Genomic DNA, 22,076 nt, shown 5'->3' with positions numbered 1-22,076 from the left:
TCATTCGGCTTTCAATTAATGTAACAATGAACACTTACTTTGTTTTAAAAAGCAGCGGTTAAGTTACACAACTAGCTAACTTAACTGAATGTTAACGTTAGCGTTAACTTTAACTAGCTTATCTCACACTGTCCTCAACGTTCGTATATAAGCTAAAAAGACTGGTAATGGGGGTAGCTTGCAATTTAATTCAATTAGTAACGTTAAACTTTATACAAGTGACTGACAGGTGATTATCGTTCTTTTACCTGTGCCGTTGGTGAAAGGCAACATTAAATTGGTGATTTTTTTAAATGGAGTATGGCGTAGCCTAATTTTTTCTCACTCCAAACTTTAGCTCGCATGCTTCTGCATCATAAATGTGTTTCCTTTTGTGTGGAGTCATGTCTGGACTTTTGCCTTCTCTTGAAAGGAAAACATGCTTTGTAGATGGTCTGTTTGTGTGGGCGACTATGTTCAGTTTGTCAGAAATTCAACTGGGCAGCAGCAATTTTTGTTTAGTTTTGTTCCTGCTGAATAATTTCACCTCCAGGCATTCATTGTTTTGGCTGGTAAGGTTTAGAAATCCCTGTTGCACTAAAGATAGTTGGTTGCTTATGTTTATCTGCAGCTGTAGCCCACACTTTGTATGCAAGAAACTTTTGAACCCCCTTGTGATAGCTGAATTTGAGTATATGGGCACATGGGCATCAGTGAAAAAAAAAGAGTATAATGGATTCAGTACAGTACAGAACAAATCCTCTCCTGGGTCCCCCCCCTCCACAGTACTTGGCTGGCATCCAGAATAATGATCACTCAGTTATAGTCCATAGGTTTCCCCTCAGGCTCCTCACCGCCTCTCTCAGAGCCACAAGAGCAGTTAACTGCTCATCACTCCTGGCTCAGGTTAATGTTTGTTTGCAAACCTAATTGACTTCTAATTATCCTTTTGTTGTTGTTCGTGTCAGGATTTTGAGCTGTTGAGAGGTATTCCTCTCAAACCTTAATACCCCTTCAGCAACGTGTGTCCAGAATTTAGATTTTCTCTCACTAACGGCGTGAAAAATGGAAAACAACATTGTACGCAACTGCTCAAATAACTGCTATTGAGTGGTAAAACTTGTTGCAGCTAATGAGAACATGCAGACTTTAGCAAATGCCTCTAAAGGGGCTGAATAATCCAGATCATTGTGGATATGAGCCCAGAGAACATCATGTTCAGTTTTTGACCGGATAAGTCATTAGTTGTGGTGAAGCCATCTGATGGTTACAGTCTGTTATCTCTAATTTCTCAGTCATAGGATACTGCAGGATGAGAGTGTAAACAAGTGTTGTGTTATTGAAGGATATTGATTGCTGTTCTCTGTCCAGAAGTAGCTTATTTTAAAATTTTTATAACTGTTAACTTTGATTTTTACTCACTCTGAAAGGTTTGGGGTTTAACTATAGTTTGCCTCCAGCAGCCTCCCTTGCTTGCTGTAATTGGCACTCCTGACCGAGTTTCTCATTGTAAGAGGACTTACATTTCAGAGGGTCAATTGAGGGGGAGTGAAATATGCACTGCTTTTGTTTCTGGCCTTATTTTTTAGTAATAGCTGATTCTTGTAGGGAAAAACCAAATTATTTCACATATGTATTTCTTCCTCAATATGCTTGTTCATCCTTTCTTCTTCCCTCACACTCTAAAGCCCCCACCGCTTTGTCACCGGTGGGCTACCACATCATGATCCCTCCTCAGGGAAATCTTAAAATGCAATGATCGCCCACAAAAATGCTATAGCCACCCAGCCATGAGCTGATCCTCCCAAGAGCTGCTTCCTCGGTGCAGTGGTTCTTTGCATCAGTGCCTTGGAGCTCTCTCAGATCACCATTGCAACTTCTGTCGGTGCGTGCCAACGGCTCCCCTAGACATTTCTCTGCTTTTAGTGCCGTATCCCTGAGTTTCAAAAAGGCGATATATGAAACGCAGCCCCGTAAGGTTTATTGTTCTGAATGAGCTACTTTCAGCACCATGGCCAGCTCCGTCTTATGTGCTGAAATTGTTGAGAACAAGTTGTGTCCGTTGTGGGTTTCTTTAGGTCAGTATGAATTATCATAGCCAATTATGCCTCATAGTGTATGTCCAGGGCTTTGAAAAATGCTAAACAACATTAATTAATGAAAAGCAAACAGTAAAAATGTTACCGTAAGGCATTACCTCATAGCTGTTTTACTCTGATTTGCATTGAATTCCTTTGGCTTATGTTTCAACCTGCTACGTTAGTTAACAGCAGTACACTAAAACTTTGCATATTGCTGTCAGTCAAGACACAACCCAAGATATATGCAATGTTAGTGCACCCGTAGGGACCAGTGCAAGCTTAAGTCGGAGCGTTAAAGATCCAGAAGGTCAGCCACAATACAAATCTGCATATGCATGACTGAACAAATTACGCTGAGGACAAACAGAACTTTTCTGAAATAATCAATATTAAGGACTACTGAGTCAGGATTTTAATGTTTGAGCCACTGTGTTATGTGCTTTGACAGTGATGCAACCAAGGGCAACAACCCATTAGCAGCATTTATTAATGCTATCCCTGAGTCATTGAGATTTCAGGACAGAGTTTACAGGGTTTGTTGGTGCATGTTATGACAAAAACAGCCACTTACTTTATTGAACGTTAGGTTCTGTGACACAGTGATTGAAGATGGCCTAAAAAATATAGCTAATTATAACTTATAATATATAAGTTGTCTAGAAAAACACAATTTCGAATGTCCTTGAATAATATGCCGCAGTGCTTGTGCTAAAATCCACGAAATTGTTTTGCAGAGGCAAGAAGGCAACCATAGTGTATTTAGTCTGTTCTTAGATGTCAGTTTTGAGCTTTTGTGATGTGGAGAACTGACCACATGCGGTGTGTGTTTTCTCAGCAGCTGTCAGCCAGTGGTCCCGAGATCACAGCGAAGTAAAGATACAGATTGAAGAAACTGCTCTAAATCTGTCACACAGCAGAATGGTGTGTGTGTCAGTTTTTCAGAGGAAAGTTTTGACAGTGCTCTGTGCAGGATCACCGATCTGAAAGGTTTTCTGTCTTTGTGTTACTGCCAAAAAAAATGTGCTGTTTGATTTGTTGTTGGAATAAATTACATTGTGACGGTGATTTCAAAGTATGGCAGAAAGATTATTCTAATAAACTCCTTAAAAGGAGACTCATAATTTGACATTTTTAGCAAGTGGCAGCTTTATAAAAGACCTATTTTGACAGCATGTTCAGGTAGCATTGTTTTTATTTCTAATTGTGAAAATCACAGAGGTAGTTGTGTGACTTTATCTAGTCTTGCTTTGCACCTCTTGATGAAGAGAAATCAATAAAGGTTTTACGATAAAGACATCTGCAGGGATCGCTGATTTTTCATATTTGTTTTCCTAGTTTTATAGTCACTTCACTCTATAAATAGATTCAAATTGGACCATTTGATGTATTAAACAGTCAGATTTGGCACGTCAGATGGTCTTAATGGCACACCAACTGCTGTGAAGTTAATTGTACTCCTTAGCATCAAGATGGGACCCAGAAAGACGTCTTCATCATCGGTAGATTGTTTTTGTGACCACCTGTGCGCTTTTCCTCTACCTGTCGATAAAAAGACGGTCCTTGGTCAAATCTGGGATTAATTGTACCACGAACTTCCTGTTCGCCTCCTGGGCACCTTCCAGCAGATTTTGTTTGCTTTGGATCCAGCCTTTGTTTTTCCCTTCGAGAGACTGGGTGGGGAGCATCTGCTTGCATGGACCATCTGCCTTGGGACTCAGGCCAGAGAAGAATAAGGCAAGGAGGAGTGGAAGGAAAAAAGGATGAGGTTAGGATACAGGGGACAAAGAGGGAGAGGTGGAGGAAGACGGTGATTGAGACACAGGATGACGGATCGGGGTGTAAAAGTGAAGCTCGTGTTTGGAGCATCGTTGCTGTGGCGATAACTATAGGGACAGCAGAACATAAGGTGTTTGTTTATGATTGCTGAAGGCTTAAAGAAGTGGCCCGCCTTTCATGTTTATACTTCCACCCGCAGGCTTGTTTATGCCACAGATTCACTCCATTTGACTTCCTTGCATGGAGTGCCAAACAGCCCATGCCAACTGGGTGGCAATGCTTGGCCTCAGCTTGCAAACGCGTCTTTCTTTGTTTGTGCCAAGGTCATATTGAAGATAAATCACATTCCCTGGTGCTCAGAAGAATAGCAGAAAAAAAGAAAATTTGGTCAACTGACATTTCTCACCTTTCTGTTCAGAAATTGAAGTGCGTCTTCCAACAACTCAAGAACGTACCTCTAAAGAAGTTACAAGGAATAATGTTTCTCTTAACTCTGTAATATGCATAATCTTTATCTTTATAGATATTTAATAATATTGTTTATTGTCATTCTGACGGATAAGGAGAGTCAGTGAGTTAAATTTCTGATGAGCAGAATTTGCTTCAATATGCAATGAACTGACTGACCTGCCAAGACGTTTGTGGCATTTCTTCAGACTGGAAGGAAGACGAAGGAAATGCCTTTCGGAGCTTTAAGCAACTGTGAAAAATGTCCATCTATTTTTAGTTTAAGTATGCCACTAACATTTTAACACAGTGTGCAGCATCAGACAGTTGCTCTGTATTCGCTATTTTTCCAGTCTGATAAAGGATTGATTGCATAACTTTTTTTTTTTTTTTTGTCGTTTATCAGTTATGACGTTCTGCATTGTGGCAGAGTGGCTTGCCAGTCACAGTCACTGTCCCATAGTCAGAAAGTTGCAGGTTTAATTCCCACATTTCCAAGTAGTTAATTTGAAGTGATTTTCCTTTTGTGATTTCTTGTGTGGGTTCTGATTCTCAGGCTGGGAACCCCTGCTTTATAATTGTCTTTTAGCAGGACACTGAACCTCCACAGACGAACAAAACTGTAAGCTACATTACATGAGAGGAAAATGTAGTAAAGCAAAAGTGAGCGTAGTGATACTCTTCCATTCCTTTTCTCAACAGCTTGCTCTGGGGCCCTGTGATGGCTGGAAACCTGTCCAGGGTGTATTGGCTGTTACTGAGTAGGCCTGCTGATCCAGTACCTGTGTTTAATAAGCTGTATGCTTCACTGCGTGGAAACGACTTGAATCATGCTGTGTTCACACTATGAGCAATACAGCAACAGGCTACAAGTCATTTTCAATGGAAGCCGGTGACATGAAGCTACAAACTGACACCCGCGTTTCAATATGAATGGACGTGAGGCTTTACAAACAAAAGCTGAGCTGGCCTTAACTTTTTCCAGTGAAGCTTCAACCAATCATATATTTTGTTTCTGGCTTTAGTTCTGTGTTAGTTAGCTTAGATTACTGACTCTATGCTAGCTTAACGTGTATTGTAATGCTAAATGAACCAAATACAAATTTAAGATGATGTCCAGTGCAGGTGTTTTGTTGAATTCGCAGACAAACACAAGCCCGTGACGGCAAACTATGTTAATGAGTGCTTGAGCAACACTTCGGCAGCAACTTGCCAATTATGTGGCTGGTCACACTGCTGCATTGTTGCTTGTAGTGTGAACACAGCATGTATGTAATCAGCAAGCTGTTGTGTGTTGAGGCTTGACGTAGTTATGTGCATGTGTATTTGGATGTAAAAAGAATAGATCGGCCCCATTGCCACAGATACCCGATCGAGCTATTTGAGCCAGTATTATCTGAATTAGATTGGTGCATCCCTGCTTTTTAGTGCATGCTGGGTAACGCTGCAGCACCTTACACATCCATAGGATAATCTGCAATATAAAATTAATGATTACTGGCAACTTTACTGTCCTGACTTATGACTTAATTTTCGCATAAAGGCAATTTAATTAGTTTTATGATATGGGTTCGGCTGTTGACTGTTTTCCCACTATGCTCTGCTCTGTTGGAACATTCTTTGATATCCTGGGACTTTAAACATAACCTGCACAAATTAGCAATCGTTTGTATTTATCACTACATCTGCTTGGATTATTATCATTCTACAAATAAGCACAAACAATGCATTACTGTGCTTTTAGATCAGTTCCAACTTCGTCACACCTCACTCCCCCAACATTACTCTGCACTTTGCCTCAGAAAATCTGAACAAAAAAGAGTTATGGAGCTAACATTGAAGAAGCAGCAGTATGTCTGGTAGGATGAGTCTTTCCAAGGAGTCCTTGATGAAATGGTGTCAGAGCTGAACATCATACAGGCCATATGTGGAGGCAGGCCTGGCATGAGTGGCCAACTGGAGGGTCCGTCTGTCTTTCTTCTCGTCCCAACGCGCGCTGGGTCCTCAAAAGCCTATTCTGGGCTTTAGTCCCTCCAAACATCCACGTCCTCCGGGGTAGAACTGCCAGCACTTAATATAGACTACACAATACGAAACATATCTGTCGTTCCGATGGGAGATTATGACATGTGAAGCATACGGACGTAAGCCATATGCCGGCCTGAGTCCATCTTGTTAATTACAGTAGACCTGAAAATAGATTGGAATATAACAACAGTTGGCGTAAAACAGCAATGATTGTCAGTAGACTTATCCACAGTGGCTTAAGTAATTATCTGTAGATATTTAACAATGTTATGTCAACTAAGATTCAACCTTGAAAATCGTGGAAGGAGTGTGTGGACTGTATGGTAGCTGTGGTATCCATGCAGTGTGCAAGGCTGACACCAAGTGGTTGTACTGAGAAAATGGTGTCTCTGTGGTAAAGAAGAACCTTTTCACACACTTGTCAGCCAGTTAATAAGCTGTAAGCCTGCACTCAGTGGGCAGATGTCACTACAATATTTATTGTGTAACTTATTGTATACTTTGTTTGTATTGACTTTAAAGGAGGGCGCCTCTGTTCGCCCTTTTGGCTGTCATAGCAGATTATATTTCATGTTGACATCAAGTCAATTGTTGGTCTGTGCACATCCCTTGTATTATATACTAACATGACTAGACATGTAAAAAGTGTTGTTTTTGATTTACATAATGTACCAGGCCAGGTTACAATAATATAATTGCATGTAATCATATAATTAGTGATGATAAAGCTGCTTTTTTCATTACAGATTCATCTGTCAAGGAAATATTAACAATTTAGAGGCTGAAAATTGTGAAACTGAGCATTTTTCCTTTGACAAATACTTACAATGATGATTAAATTGTTGCTGATTGACTAATAATGCTAATTGACTAAATGCTGTAGCTGTAGCTGCCTTGTCCGATTCAGCAAGAGCAAAATGTCTTTACATAGTTTACTGCCTCTGTGAGTCTGTGGCAAAATGGAGTTAACAACATTTACGCAACGTTGAAGTGTTGATAAAACAACAGAATACAGGGGTGCAAATATAGACAGTGCAGGCAGGGCAGTTGCGCTGAGGCCCCAGGGGTGAGGGGGCCCATAGAGATGGTGGGCCCTCCATGAACATGTTGGGCAGAAAACAGGCACTTGCAAGTAAATCAGATTGTCACCGTAGAAATATGCCTGTGTTTAAAGAAGAGCTCACATTAAATTAAAAATTGTGCCATTTGCTGTATGTGCCATTGAAAAGGCAAACCCATCTCCATCATGGTTTGTATCATGTATGTTGCTTGTAATGTCAAGTCTTTGTTCATGTGCCACTTTAGGTACCTGTATGATTTGACAAATATAAATGTTATGATTACCCCTGATGTTGTTGGCACACATGTATTTAGGATTTCTTGTCAGTAGTAGATTTTTTTTCTCAAAGAAACTGCCTCTGTCCTCAGTACTTAAAACAAAAATAAATGGCAGGTAACTTTCCTGATCTTTAGTCCACATTAGTTACGCACTGGCAAAAAAATGCCCCTTGTTTGATGAGCTGAAAATGAGCGTACCCCCAGAGAAAATGAAAGTGACCTTACAACGTAAACCTGCTGATAGACTATATTCCTTTGTATGCTTCACTGCCACAGTGACACGCATCCTTACACAGAAGGTGTCCCAAATCCCTCCAGGTGCTTGTATAGTCACCGGCGCAGTGTCTCTGTACACGCTGACCGATAAAGAACCACTGTTATCTTCAGATAGCAGGCGCTGCGGCTGAATAATTTATGGAGGCATTCCAACACACTGACTCAGAAAACGGCACACACTCACAGAGGGCAGAAGTGGTAAAAGGTTTCGACGCGTGTCTCCTGAGGTGTGTGTGTGTGTGTGTGTGTGTGTGTGTGTGTGTGTGTGTGTGTGTGTGTGTGTGTGTGTGTGTGTGTGTGGGTTTGTGTCAGGTTTTGCTTGTTTGAAAGTGTGCTTCCTCAAAGATATGTGCCAGTGTCTATACATACGACTTTCTTGTAGCAGTATATGCTGTGTGTTGGACATCTCTTACTTTTTTATGTTTTTTTTTTTTTTTTGTTTTGTTTTTTTTTGTCTGCTCTAAAACTGTCTGCTACAGTGGCCATAATGCCACAGTCAATTTAACAAGTGGAAGAGAGAGCAAGTCTTAGAGAGACCAGGGAAATGTGAACTGATGGACTGTCCTCACTATTCATTTTCATTATGCTGAGTCGCCTTCTCCCAAGAGCTTTGTCAATTACCTATTTAAAAAGTGCTGAACCCTTATTCGTGCAATAATTAATACTGGTGCATAATTGAAGTATGATAATGAACAAATTCTGTGATTGGCACATAATTGCATCAGCGAGATTGTTAGGTGGGTAATGCAGCCGTTTTTTCATTATCTTGCGTGACCTTTTGATTGGTCTTTGCAACTGAAGCTGTTGATAGTTGTAATTTGAATAAACCAGTTGCGTTCTGGGAGTGCAGGATTCCTTACGTACAACCAGGCTGGGAAAGAGGCTTATCGTAGTGCAAAGGTACATCAAGAAACTATAGAGACCTTTTCTTCTGTAATTCTGACACTGATCTTGGCGTTCTCAAGGCCGGTATCGGACTACTATCAGATTACTCGGGCCATGGTTCAAGAGGTGATTGTATCGATTTCAGGTCAGCTTAAGTAAATAAAGGAACAACTACTGTTTCCGCAAGGACGCAGTTATGGAGCTCTCATGTTTCAAAACGAGAAAGAAAATGGATCCGGGATATACTGATACGGACTCTGAGTTCACCAAGATTAGCCTACATTTCCCATCTTTAAATACTGCATTGCAGTTTATTTAATCCAGCGGGCTGTTTCCCCTCATGCGTTCTGCTAATTTTAGCCATCACTTTGGAGGACAAGGTCACTGTGGGTGTGTGAGAAACTGGGAAGGAAAGTGTGTGTGATGGAGGGAGGCACAGAGACAGCCAGCCTCGATGCGCATAGCTTAATACGTATACTGTCCAGCCCTGCTGTGACTGCCAACTGACCGGCTAACGCCAAACCGTAGGGTTTCTGACCACCATGACATTGGAGCTGGGAAGGAGAGATGGCATCGAAAGCAGCGGTTCATTTCAAGCTATTGCAACAGTGAATAATGAGCACTCTGATTTATGGTTCAGACTTGTGGCAGCATCTTTTTATAGGGCTCTGCAGTGGCTGTAGCTATTGTGTGTGTGTGTGTGTGTGTGTGTGTGTGTGTGTGTGTTGAAAGTTTGACTGGGGCAGACTAGGATGAGGCAATAGTTTTTAAAGGTTTAGAAATCCTTAAATTAATGTTTCCCTTCTTTGTTTTGGAACACTTGATTTATGCATTTGTGCCTTTCTGTACAAAACAAAGCAAAACAGACTGACGAGGCTCAAAAAGAGTTGTAATTGCGAACTCCCCATGCATAGTTCAACTGTAGCGTAAAGTCTGTTCATATACAGTGTATGCCAGTGACAATCCCCAGGTGTAGGAGTATACTACAACAAGGCAAAGAAGTAATGTGACTGATATATTACCGACAACACAAAATGTTTTCCTTCTATCTTGACATCACAAATCTAGAAAGGAAAACTAATATTGTTGGTTCTTCCATCCACTTCTCTTATCTCACCGTAGCTTCATATTCGACACACAGGAATTAAAACAGGCGGATTCCCATGTAAAGTAGATTTCATTACAACCTCTTACAAAGATTAAATGAAGGCCTAATTAAAGTGTTAATTTCCAAAAGACTTTACATATAGGAGGCTCCTCTTTACTGCCACAGCCCTAAGCATTAACATTATACCTGAGTAGTAAAGGCAATTAATGAGCTCGACTTACTAATGTGGCGGAGAACATAAAAAATGAAGTAAAATAAAAAGGGGCTGAATTCATGTTATGTTGCTGATGCTGCTGGGCAGCAAGCTCCTTTGCTACGGGTAATGGCTTCTGTAATGGGCTATTGCGTTATCCTTGCAAGGTTTTATGGAAATGCAGGGCTTGGTTCAAATGAGCCTGTTGTCTTGAATGTGTGTCTTCCATCATTTTATACTGAGACAGCAGGGTTGTTAATATTCCTTAAGCTTTTCCAAAATCGCCTGCAACACTGAGACAAAAAGGCCAGAGTCACGGTATGCCTTAAAGGGACAGGGGGAGGTAAATGTATGGGAGGTTCTGCAGGGTACTTTGGTGTTTGACTGGTTCTGAATCTGACTGCATTGAACCTCTGTTAATTGAATACACTCAAATACCTATTTAATTTCATCATTATTTAATTACAAGTTTAGCATTTTGGCACGCTGGCACAGCATTTGAAGTGTTTATGCAGAAATCACACCAACCTGATTTTCAAATGGTAGAGTAAAGACTTGATAGTCTTAAAGGATTATTGATGTTTAGTACAAGTTGCATCTTATTTTCAGAAGTTTGTCCATTGTTTCTATTGGTTACAATGACATCAGACTCTTCAAAGTAATTAGTAATCACAAACATCTGGAAACACACCTAAAGCTAAGTCAGAAACTCAGTCTTTTGGACAAGTGGATGTGTTGCAAAGAACCCAGCAATTTAGCAAAATTAGGACAATTAGATCCAAGTTGTACAAGAATTTTCTTAGTAGTAGAACAATGGTCATCATTTAGGGCCATTAGTCGACGAGTCGTCCACATGTAAACAATATTAATTTAATCATCAAAATTAAATATTTTGGGCGGGGCAACACAATGGTTTGAGTTGAAGGCGTGAGAAAGAATAGTATCAGTAACATTGTTAACACTGTGCTACATTACAGAGAAACACAAAACCGTACTAATGAACCTTCATTAATATAGGCCTATATTATATCTACAAGTGCACGTCACACACTGAGCGAGCCGCCTGTTAATGACGCTGTCGCCAAAGCACTAATGATTGTGCTAAGTGGCTAATGGGCATGTAGCTACTGACATGTTTCAGATGATACGTCATGTTTGTAGTCGACCAATGAAGATGAGTTTACATATCACCTTGGGTTCGTCCTTCACCTTCTCAAAATGATCCCACACTTTGGATTTCTTGCCTGACATGTTATTAACTAGCGTGGGTAATAACCGCAAGTACCAGGCCTGCAAATTAGGGGCCGTACACATGCTTTGTCTTTAACCGCCTGGAAAATGCAAGGACGATTGTTGGGCACTACTATTGTGCCTTTTCTGTGCCAGCTTTCAAGAGTGTGGCAGCAGGTTGCGTCTGTGGTTGCTAAGCAACCTTTACAAGCATGGTATAGTCTATTTACCTGAAATCCTGAGTGGAGAGCTGATGCTCTTCCAGACGCCGTTCATAAGTGTGTAGGCTTTTCATCCATGGGACAATATAAAGCTCTGGGTAGCCCTGCACTAAAATGATCAACTTTTCAGATTTTATCTGACTGAATATTTACAGAACAAGGGAAAGATATCGTCCTTGTCGTCTTTCTCTGGGCTGCTCGCCTTCTGCATGGTGCTGTTTGACAGTAACACAGACTTTCAAAATAAAATCGTTTCCTCAAGATGACAATACGGATCGATGTGTTTACTTTTCATTGATGATACTGGATTGTTGACCATTGAATCGATACATCAATCAGGATCAATGGATCATTACCCCTCTAGTATCCACAGAAACACTGCTTACCACAGAGTTTGAATTTGAATAAAAAGTCTCTGATATTTAGGATGTCAGATATTTAATGTGTTTGCTGCTTTTAAAGGGCAGCTTATTTTAGTGCAGAAGCACATGTAAATCTAAGTGCATTTTTTGTGACCCAGACCAGGGACACACTGAAAAAGGACTTGGTAAAATGGAAATGACATGATCATGTTCTCAGTTATTCAGTAAAAGGTGAAGTTGTTTGTGTGTGGGGCTTCAGGCTGTGGCAGTGTCTTTGTTTACTTGTGTATGATGAAATAATGTAATTTGAGGTTGTTTACAGCAGCATTTCTCTTATTTTTAATTTTTTTCATGCACAGCAGCCATCTAAATCAAAGCAATTATAATCTGAAGCTTTTATTACCCAAGAATAGAACTGTGATTTCACAATGTATATCAGCAAATGGCCTCTGACTTAATCAGTTGACGTTTCTAATAGAGAAACAATTAAGATCCACAAAAGCAGTAAAAATCTAAAAGTCCATACTCAGTACTCTGCCCTCTTTTTTTTTTTTTTTTTTAACATTTGTTGCTGTCTCAGCTGTTTCTGTAAAATGCCATAAGCAAGCTTGCCTGCCAACAGTTGTATCTTCACTGCAGAATGGTTTTGAGAAGGACTATAATCATTATTGTGCTGTGTTTCTTGCTGCTGCTGCCTCAAATTCCACTTCAAGCAAGCTTTCCAGTCTGTGCTGGCAACCTGGGACCACAACAACTCCACCAAACTTCTCCAAAGCTTGCTGAGATGCCTATAGATTTCCTGCCCGACATGTTATTAATTAGCCTGTGTAATAACCGCAGGTACCAAATTATAGGCAGTACACATGCCGTGTCTTTAACTGCCTGGAAAACTCATGTTTTAGTATACAGACTGAATTTTCTGCATGTGTTACTCCACATGATGTTGCCTGATTTGGGGCAGTTTCCTCTTGGCTTTGTGCAAATTTAGGGCTCCAGTGGAGAGTAATTTGTATGTTGACTGGATGGAAATATGACTCGTTTTGTTTCACATAACTAGAGTCTGACTGATACTGGATTTTTAGGAGTAAAAAACGTAACTTCATTTCATTTCATATTTTTGCCATTGTGACAGTCAAGTATTTTTTTTATTGTCTACCACTCAGAAATTTTATCTGCCACTTTGAAATCTGTGATCTAAATGAAGGAATAATGTAGGGCTAGGAAGAATTTTCCTAGTCGACCAATAGTCAACCCTGTAATTTACGGTCCAACCTACCTGAAATCTTGGGTGCAGAGCTGATCTTCTTCCAGGCGCTGTTTTATAAGTGTGTAGGCCTGTCGTCCATGGGACAGATATAAAGCTCGGGGCAGCCCTGCACTAAAGTGATCAACTTTTCCGTATTTATCAGACTGAATATTTAAGGAAGAAGGGAAACATATCTGTTGGCTGTGATTGGTTTGTAAAATGACTCCTGTCTGACTGCTGAGCGTGGCCTCTTTCTGTGTTTGTCCTTTTTAAATTAAATTCCCGCATGGTCCAGTCATATATGTTTTGATTTATTTTGACATGGTGCAGCTCCTATTAGAGCTTCACTTTTTTTTCTGCACCTCAGCAACTAGTGAAATCTTGCTGACCAGTCTAAGAATAATGTTTAATGGGGTTGGGCTGGTCTAGAATTTTTTAAGCCAGTTTGACATTAAGAGCTGGACCAGACTAGACCAGACTGAACTGGACCAGTATCCCAAATTCTACACCCTTGACTCAGCAGCTGCTCCTGGGTGGAACATAATGACACCGTGTCCTAACAGCAAACAAGCATCCAACTATTACCACGTTGTATCGCCTTACATTGGAGCTCTCTGTCCACAATGAATACATTATATATTCACTACTTTCAAGTCATATAAATTACGTAAAAATCAGCTGTGAGCTCCACATCAGACTGGAGACGTAACCACTTACAAGATGAGTGAGTTCCCTACTTAATGTCTTCCAAAGTTTGCAGTGTTACTTTTTAAACAGAAAACAGGCTTTATATTGTTATATTTACTGGAAATTACAAACAATATCCCTATCAGCAAGTAGTCTAGCTTGTTGTTATTAGCCATGATCATTTACCTTACCTAAAACTTTTAGCTCTCTGGTAAACTCCCTCAAGCAAGCTGACACCCATGGTGTTTTTTTGTTGTTGTTTTTTTCAGTGAAATAAGGAGGCATCATGGAGATCTTTTCTCAGTTCCTCATGAATCAGCTGTTCCTCGTCCATTGCTGCACTTTCAATGAAAATGATAGGCAGTCTATGACTAGAAACAGCCCAGCTCTAAGCTCTAAACAACCCACTGCAGCCAGTTAGGACACCTCGTTTGTCAGCTTCAAATCCAGAATGTTGCCATATCGGTGCAGTTTTAATTTTCTTGAGAGACTCCACCATGTCTACTCTCATTACCATGAAGACATGAACTTTCTAGGAAAGAAACACAGCCTATCAGATGCTGTCGTTTTTGCTAGTCCATTTATAGACAGTTTTCATGTTCATCACATTGTTATATTGCTTATTACTAATGCAAAACAAGTTGCATTTTGGTGACATGTCTCTGTCAGTAGAGGTTGCTAATGTGTGTCTTTTTATGTGTGTTTTAATGTGTGTCTTCATCTGTCAGTCAAAACAAATGAGGTTCTGTGGGCTAAAGTGTTGTTATAAAGTGAAAGTTTCTTGTTGAATTGCATCATACCACACAACAATAATGCATTGATCTGAACCAACTTAGTCTTGCTCGCATAAGTGTGCCACATCTTCCAACTATTGACAGTTAATTTTGATGATTTCAGATGGTCATTTGGTGTCATGTAACAGTACTGTGCAGTCCTAAATGTCCGTAATATGTTTTTTTTAATAATTTCTCATAATTTTTTGCGAAGATTTCCCTTTCCGTTTTTAAAATCATTTTTCTTAGGATTTCCTTCAGGACTCACAATATTGGACTTTTGTCAGAGAAAACAGAACAGACTTTATTTATCATAGACACAGAGTAAAAACAGATGTCAACAATCAATGACAGCACTCACATGAACATGCATATAATTGAATGCATGTGAAATCTCACTGGAGAGATTTCTGAGGCTGTTTGTTTCTGCATCTTGGATGTTTGTGCATCTTTTTTTTTTTTAAGATTTTTTGGGGGGCTTTTTAGCCTTTAATGTATAGGACAGACAAGGGGGGAGAGAGAGAGGGAGTGACATGCAGCAAAGGGCCACAGGCCGGAGTCGAACCTGGGCTGCTGCGGCAACAGCCTTGTACATGGGGCGCCTGTTCTACCACTAAGCCACCAGAGCCCCAGATGTCTGTGCATCTTGAAGCAGCAGCAGTTGTTGTGTTCATCCTTGCAGATCCAAACAGAGATTAAGCTGGAAGATGTTGGGTCTGGCATGTTGGCAGCACTAGTTGTAATGGCCCTTATGAATGGTCCATTGTTTACTGGTGTGATTTGTTTTTTCATAGATGCCTTTTTCTTCTGCATCACCATTTCTGCCTTTTTGCTCAAAGTCTCCCTCATCCTCTGGAGGTCTGACTTTCCTTGAATGTAGGCTTTTCTCATGTTTTCCATGTCCTCCTTTTCCATGTCAAAGGCTTTCCTCTCCTCACACATAGCGTCTTTGTCAGTGTGAAAAGCCTTTCTCCTCCTACATTTTTCCCTCAGTTCTTTATTGAAGGCTTTTCTTTCTTTTTCCAAGTTGGTGTTCTCCAACTGGAAAGCATCTCTGATCTTTTGGATGTCTGCTTTTTCTTTGAGGTAGGCCTTCTTCATCATAGACATCTCTTCCTTCTCAATCTTGAAGTACTTCCTATCATCAGCCATAGCATCATTTACGTAGATCAAGTCCCTCCTTTTGATACGATGGATCTTGAGTTCTTTGTTGAAGGTTTTTGTTTCTTTTTCCAAGTTGGTTTTTCTCCAAATGGAAAGCATCTCTCATCTTCTCGATGTGTGCTTTTTCTTTGAGGTAGGCCTTCCTCATCATAGGTATCTCTTCCTTCTCAATCTTGAAGGACTCCTTATCATCAGCCATATCATCCTTTTCCACTTCAAAGGCCTTCCTTTCCATATGTTGAATCCTGAGTTGTTTGTTGAAGGTTTCTGTTTCTTTTTCCAAGTTGGTTTTCTCCAACTGGAAAGCATCTCTCATCTTCTGGATGTCTATTTTTTTCTTCGAGGTAGGCCTCCCTCATCATTGACATCTCTTCCTTCTCAGTCTTGAAGGACTCCCTATCATCTGCCATAGCCTCATTTTCGTATATAAAGGCCCTCCTTTTGATACGATGCATCCTGAGTTGTTTGTCGAAGGTTTCGGTTTTTTGTTTCATGTTTTCTTTCTCCAACTGGATAGCATCTCTCATCTTCTGGATGTCTGCTTTTTCTTTGAGGTAAGCCTTCCTCATCATTGACATCTCTTCCTTCTCAATCTTGAAGGACTCCTTGTCATCAGCCATATCATCATTTTCGGCTTCAAAGGCCTTCCTTTCCATATGCTGAATCCTGAGTTGTCTGTTGAAGGTTTCTGTTTCTTGTTTAATGTTGTCTCTATCCAACTTGAAAGTCTCCCTCATCCTCTGGATGTCAGACTTTTCTTGAATAAAGGCCTTTCTCATGTTCTCCTCTGTTTCCATTTCAAAGGCCTTCCTCTCCTCTCACACAGCATCTTTTTCAGTGTAAAAAGCCTTTCTCCTCTTACATTTTTCCTTCAGTTCTTTGTAATAATAATAATAATAATAATAATAATAATAATAATAATAATGATAACTTTATTTATATAGCACCTTTTTAAAAACAAAAGTTTACAAAGTGCTTTGACAAACAAAGCAAACGCAGGATATCTATTGCAACAGAGAGTCAAAACAGTGAGGGCAAACAAAAGCAGGACAAAATTAAGCTAAAATTGGGGTGAAGTTAAGCAAAACAGACCGAATGATAAAGACAGAATGATAAGACAGAATGTTAAAAGAGATAAGAACAATAAAGGCAATAAAACTATTATTTCTAAATACTAGAAACGAATAGAAGGAAAAAAGACAACATTGCATAATGACGATAGAATAACAAAGAATAAACAATTAAAAGGAATAGAATAAAATAAATAAAAAGAATAAATAAAAAGACGACATCACATAAAGGCAAGTCTATAAAAATGGGTTTTAAGAAGAGATTTAAAAGATGTTACTGATTCTGCAAGCCTTATCTCCTCAGGCCGGTCGTTCCAAAGTCGAGGGGCCCTGATGGAAAAAGCGCAGTCGCCTTTAGATTTAAGTCTCGACTTTGGAACGGCCAGGAGGGCACTGCCCGAGGATCTAAGGCTGCATACTGGCTCATATGGGGTCAACATTTCTACTATGTAACTTGGGGCCAGACCTAGATGGGCTTTAAAAGTGATAGTAAAATCTTAAAATCAATTCTAAAATGCACAGGGAGCCAATGGAGGGAAGCCAGGATTGGGGTGATGTGATGCCATCTGTTAAAACGAATAAGAAGCCTAGCTGCTGCGTTCTGGACCAGTTGGAGGCGAGAGAGTGATTTATGGTTTATGCCAGAGAGGAGTGAGTTACAGTAATCGAGTCTGGAGAAGATGAATGCGTGGATTATTTTTTCTAAGTCAGAATGTGGGAGCATAGGTTTAATTTTGGAGATAGTTCTTAACTGATGGAAGCAGGACTGGACAACTTTATTGATATGAGGTTGGAAGTTGAGGTCTAGATCGAATATTACTCCTAAGTTTCTGGCTGCAGATTTGACGTTAACAGACAGGGGACCAAGGCTTTTCTTTCTTTTTGCATTTTGTCCTTCTCCAACTGGAGAGCTTTTCTCATCTCAGTCATTTGAGCACACTCTATTTGAAAGGCCTCTGTCTCTGTGGTCAGTCTTTGCCTTTCCATCTCCAGAGCCGCCTTCATGTTGTTTTTGCGTGCCTCTTGACACAAAAGTATTTTGGCTTCTGCCTTCATCTGTCCCTCCAGTATGTCTATCTCCAGAGCGAGATCAAAAAATCTTGCTGCTCTATGCAACAGTTCCATGTCATCTCTGCTGCTCTGGGTGGGATGTAAAGGCTGGCTCTGCATCACTGTGAGTGTCTCAGGCTGGAGGTGATCATGTTCTTTACCATCATTGGTAAGGAGACAGCTAGCCTTGTTTTCCAGAGGAATCTTGTCAATTATTCACATTGACCTTTTCATTAATGTTCAAAATGTACTTATTTATTGTTAGATACACACCTACATGAATGAAACAACAAACAACACTTAACAGCACATAAACTACGATTTTCTTGAGCTCATTTTCAAGTTACTTACTTTGTCAACACATTTCCTGATGTTTTAGGTTTTGCTGTGGTATCATTTCAGTGTCTGTGTCAATATTTAAGTATTGTATCAAAGTCATAATTTTGGTGTCATGACGACACTAATTCAGACAGTGCGAACAGCCAAGCACCAGGCAAGAAAAAGACAACATGGATATTTACTGATATTGTCTCAAAATTGATCGCAGACCCTGAATTGAATCTAATCTAATCAAAATTGAATCTTGCAGTACATTTAGGCAAATAAGAGACAGTACTTACCACCAAAAAAAAAGGTGGGTCCTGTGAAACATCCATCTGTGAAGTTTCAGAGTAATAATTGCAAGTGCAATGAGTATTTCGGTTCTCAGTGTCTCAGTGTGACCAATCCTCAACGATGTCTGTGCTGAAATGATTGCTCTCACCACTCTTGGGGTATATTTCAAAATTCTGAGCTCAAAGCTGCAGTTGTGGTTCCAGTTCTAAGTTCTATGCATCATGAGGAGCTGTTGCCTCGGTTACCTGAGCATAACAAACTCAAACAGTCAGTTGGAATTTAAATCAACTCAGACAAGTTTGATAAATGTTATGAGGGCCAAACATAGATATTTTATCATATATATGTATTTTGATATGGAATACTTATTTATATCATCATACACATGAGTTGTGTGTGTTTTTCTTAATATGATAAAATGCTCCAGTTTGATTCCCTTCATACACTCCTCACCACTTCACAGCTATGTTTCATCAGTTTCAGTTGTGTGTGAATTTTAGCTGTACTTCAGCTTAATCCTAAAATAAATACGTTGACTGACAACAAGTTTTGAAATTTGTCTAAGATGAGCAAGTGCTGTCACTCTTTTCATAGCCGTCCAATCCCAGTGAAGCAGGGGCGGGACAATTTCTGCAAAGGCCAACTGTCACATCCTACATGTTCATGTGCTGAACAGTAACATTTGAGGAGAAATTAATACTACTGGCCACACAGACGGGGGGGGGGGTGACATCACTGAAAGCTGCATTTTGTCTCTCATTCTGCGCTGCTTGCCACAGTACTGTGAGTCAGACTGTGTTCTGCTGGAAATACTATATGATAACACCATTTCTAAATTACCCAAGCATCTTTTGGTGAGTTATATTCTGTAAAAAGGAAAGTTTTCACATCAGTGCATCTCAGACAACACATACACAGATACCGATATACCTGTGACAGGGCAATATCAGATGATAAAATTGGCCAAACGATAAACTGGAAGGGAAATTTAGTATTGCCATATCTCCTCCATGATGAACTTAGTGTTTGGCATCAAACCTCTGAACTTGTCACTCCCTGAAACCATACACCAACTCTGGACCAATGATATAATTTAATATAAAATAACTCTAAATCCATTCCACATGAGCTGGCTGTCTGAATTGATTTCAGAATACATTACAGCAAATTGCTTCAGACATAATCAATAGGTGTCTGTATTAGAGGAACAATGAAGATTTAAGCGTGCAAGGAATCCACAAGCTCAGTCGTACGTCTCATGCACAAACCACACAGCACCTAAAAGTCTCCATTAAGCAACTAATGTGTGTGGATTGTATTTCCGTAGTATTTCATGGATTGACTTGAGCAGGACAGATTATCATAACTGAGTGTGATTGGACCAGAAGACTAATCCACCTACACCCCCAACAACATTCAGCAGCAACAACTTAGGGACAGCACACCAAGCTATAGACACAACACATTAGCAAACTATTTGTACATCCAGCATGGAGTAACATAAGAATTAAATGGGAGTTGTGATTAATCAAAGTGCATATTCACTCTCTTTCTAGCTGTGATCTTGTCTTTAGCAACTCATGAGAAAACTATCTGGATCTTTAGTTGCTAAACGCTCTGCCATGTGCACCAGCGAGTCACTAACTCTGTCTGTCTGCTATTGAGTGCTGCATTAATGGTGTTTATGGGGTTGATCATAGATTTGCTGGAAACAGCTGCATCTGGAAAAGACACTGGAAAGTAATTGTTCCAAAAAAGCAAAATCACTGGTCATACAACCAAAACAGTGAGCTGATATGAGGGGAACTGCAGCGTTGGGTGATAATTCATTGTGAATATGTTACTACAAGTGATCCCTTTCACATACATGGAGTCATTCAACTCTTAAAAGCCCCAGTCTTGGAGTTAACTCGTGCTTGAATAAGATGGTCTTGACTATCAATAAGCAGCAACTTCTGCAATATAAATAATTCAATATATTGGGGACAAAGTGTTCAAGCCGTCTCCCTCAGGGTGTGGACATACCTCAGGATGTGCTCACCTAACAAGTGTTAACACAGGATGAATATATCAAACTGTAACACTGCGACCAATCTGTTCACTCGTCTTAATCGGGCTTGTGTCTCGGCCCTGCTGGGAAAGGATGGCTCTATTCCCAGCTCTCTGTCCTGCCCCCCCCCCCCCCCCCAGTCTTCTCAGGTACAGTACAGTATATGCTTTGCTCATCTCAGGGGAAGCAATTAGATTTAGCTTTGCTGTCTCCCCCTAAGCATGGCCATCTATCACCGCATGGCAATTAATGTTATGTGCATTTAAACGTAAGCTTAAGCCAATTTGGCAGAAGACCAGGGACGAGTTATTTGCATAAGATGTATGTAAATTTACGACACTTACTGTATGCCATAGCATAAATAAAAGAATTGCTCAAAGGAGCGCTGACAAAAATTCCACTGCCAATGTATCCTGGAAGACATCACCACTGTGGTAATAAATTCAGGGCAGTAAAGTCTTAGCTATAATGGCTGCGCTGTGGTATGCATCATCTTCAACCACCTAAGGACAGAGTATAGAAAGGGGTGCAGAAAATGCTTAGACATGCTCTTCAGGTAGACTGATTTGCCACATCATTTTTATCTGTAATAACATTTTAAGTATCTGACATGATTAAATGTCTTTAGCGCACAGAGATCAGAGGGAAGGGTCAGGTACAGAACAATGTTACTCGGAGTTTTCGTGATATTTCTGATTCACAGACATCCCAGCAGAGTGTGTGCATGCTGCGCTTTAACTTGGAACACATCTTGGAACACAGATGCCTTTTAGCTCTTTGTCATGTTCCTCAGGCCATTCCTGAGCAAATTTTTTGCAGTGTGGCATAGGGCTGGGTGGTATGACAAAATGTTCATATCACGGTTTTAAGAAAAAATCATATCGGTTTCACGGTATTTCACAGTATTTTGCTCAGGTTCGGCCAACTTGACATGCTGCTGTGTTGTGCTATGGCCTATTCAAGTGCCGGAATTTGTCATTTACCTGACAACGCCTGAACACAACACATGCTCCGCTCCATTCATTTGGGCTCCACTGACTGCGTACGGAAGCGACACGTAGAGAAGCCAGCGGGGTTATTTATCGTTTGCCAAGGGAGAGGCTGCATGTAGGCTGCATGAAATGTTAAAGCATTTTCCACCTAAGTTATTACATATATTTGAGTTATCTACAAGTTTACTGTACTGTTTGTCATCTACTCGCTTTCAAATGTCCGCCACGGACATTTACACAATGTCACGGATAAACATGGGTAAATGCATAAAAAAAAAATCATTACATATCACCTCTGATAATGGTTTATTCATTTAAAAACACATTGTGCTCGTTTAGCACACTATTTCATGTAGTTTTTATCTGCTGGAGGGTCACGTAGGGGAGCATAGCGCGACAAAAATAGAAGAGTCACATAAAATAGAGAGTTGTTGCGTGACAGATGGAGGTTGTTGCGCCACTCCCGTTGCCGGTGGAGCCGCTGTAATTGTGCCAGTGTGTAATA

General features: G+C 40.2%; 1 protein-coding gene across 4 annotated transcripts in view; it reads left to right on the top strand.

Moving 5' to 3' along the window:
- Nucleotides 1-22,076, top strand: part of kcnip4a (potassium voltage-gated channel interacting protein 4a) — a 172,484-nt gene that overhangs the window by 393 nt on the left and 150,015 nt on the right. The window lies entirely within an intron of this gene.

This window comes from Epinephelus fuscoguttatus, linkage group LG23 (assembly GCF_011397635.1).
Source record: "Epinephelus fuscoguttatus linkage group LG23, E.fuscoguttatus.final_Chr_v1".
NCBI classification, from domain to species: Eukaryota; Metazoa; Chordata; class Actinopteri; order Perciformes; family Serranidae; genus Epinephelus; species Epinephelus fuscoguttatus.
This window is presented reverse-complemented; position numbering and strand designations above follow the sequence as displayed.